We start from the raw sequence: 1,882 nt of genomic DNA, 5'->3' as shown, positions 1-1,882 counted from the left end.
TTAACATCGTTGAGTCCAACCATTAACCCAGCACTGACAAGTCCACCACTAAACCATGTCCCTCAGCATTGTTTCTACAAGTCTTTTAAATCTCTCTGGGGATGGGGACTCCACCACTGCCTAGGACAGCCTGGGACAGGCCTGGACAATTTCTTCCCCTTTTGGGGAAGAAATTTTTCCTCATGTCCAACCTAAACCTCCCCTGGGGCAACTTGAGGCCATTTCCTCTTGTTCTATTGCTTGCTCCCTGGGAGCAGAGCCCGACCCCCCCCTGGCTCCAGGCTCCTGTCAGGAGCTGTGCAGAGCCAGAAGGTCTCCCCTGAGCCTCCTTTGCTCCAGGCTCAGCACCCCCAGCTCCCTCAGCTGCTCCTCCCCACACTTGGGCTCTAGACCCTTCCCCAGCTTCACTGCCCTTCTCTGGCCACACCCAGTGTCCTTCTTGGACAGAGTAACCCAAAACTGAGCCCAGGATTCGAGGTGTGTCCTCCCCAGTGCCCAGTCCAGGGGGCCAATCCCTGCCCTGGTGCTCCTGGCCGTGCTGATTTCTGCCCATTCCTTGATTCTGATGTTAGTTTTCACCTCAGCTGCTTTGAGACTTCCCCAGCCTCTCTGAGTGGAGGCAGCTTCTTCCTATCCTTGCTGCCTTGCACTCTAGGAAAGGCCTGGCACGTATAATTTATGGAATAAAAAAGTGAAAGTGCAGCAAATGAGTAAGCATGACAAGTACAGCTGTCCTGGCTCTCTCCCCCAGAAACAGCAGCAGCAGCCACTCTTTGAAGGTAAAGTACGTGTGCTGCCTGCTGTCTTCTAGGAAGAACAAGTGGAGGAAGGTGAACCCCCCCCTTAGACCTTCTCCTGAGTGGTGGCAAGGACCCTTTCTGGGGCAGCTGATGCCACGTGGCCTCTAGCAGATGACATCAGCAGTGGATCCTTTTCTGGAAGGGTGTTTAAAGGTGTATTTAGTGGCCAAACCATAGATCTCTTCCTTGAACTCCATCCAGAATCTTTCATCAGCTTCTACCTGGCCCTCTTCCCTCGTTTGCTTTCCCCAGGTTGATGTTATTGCTGGTTTGCTGGTTTTCTTCTGTTTGGTTTTCAGCTGGTGGAGGTAACACATCCTGGTCGTGGCTGCTCTTCTGAGGCTGGGACAAAGATGATCCAGGGGCTGGAGCATCTCTGCTCTGAGGACAGGCTGAGGGCACTGGGGTTGTTCAGCCTGGAGAAGACTCTGGGGGGACCTTAGAACTGCCTCCAGTACCTGAAGGGACCCTCCAGGAAGGCTGGCGAGGGACTTGGCACAAGAGTATCCAGCGATAGGACAAGGGGAAATGGTTTAAACTGGACGAGAGCAGGTTTGGGCTGTATCTTAGGAAGTTCTTCAGTCTGAGGGGGGCCAGGCTGTGGACTAGATTGCCCAGAGGGGCTGGGGCTGCCCCTCCCTGGAGGTGTTCAAGGCCTTGAGCAACCTGGTCTAGCTGAGAGGTGTCCCTGCCCATGGCAGGGAGGTTGGATGAGATGATCTCCAGGCTCCCTTCCAACCTCAGCCACTCCATGAGTCTATGCCTGTGAGTGTGGGAGCTGCAGCACCCACTCCTTGAGGCTTTGGGGCTTCCCAAGGAGCAGTGGTGGGTCACTGCAGAGCGAGGGGAGGACTCGAGGCCACAGCACTGGACTGCAGCAGAGAGTGGGAGAGGTGGGGACCTGCAGAAGGCAGCTGGTCGAGGGCTCTGTGAGCTGGCAGAACCAAGTCTCAGCACAGCAGAGCCAGGGACCTGCTGGAGCGGGGCCAGAGGAGCCCCAGCAATGCCCCGAGGGGGGAACCCCTCTGCTGGGAGCCCAGCAGGAGAGAGCTGGGCTGGGGCAGGCACCGCGGAGCAGGCCC

At 56.5% G+C, this 1,882-nt stretch overlaps 1 protein-coding gene across 1 annotated transcript in view; it reads left to right on the top strand.

The window, feature by feature from the left end:
* TTC18 (tetratricopeptide repeat domain 18) overlaps positions 1-1,882 on the top strand; it is a gene marked incomplete at both ends in the record, with an annotated part of 18,222 nt that overhangs the window by 11,349 nt on the left and 4,991 nt on the right. The window lies entirely within an intron of this gene.

This window comes from Merops nubicus, unplaced genomic scaffold (assembly GCF_000691845.1).
Source record: "Merops nubicus isolate BGI_N331 unplaced genomic scaffold, ASM69184v1 scaffold20622, whole genome shotgun sequence".
Taxonomy (NCBI): Eukaryota; Metazoa; Chordata; class Aves; order Coraciiformes; family Meropidae; genus Merops; species Merops nubicus.
This window is presented reverse-complemented; position numbering and strand designations above follow the sequence as displayed.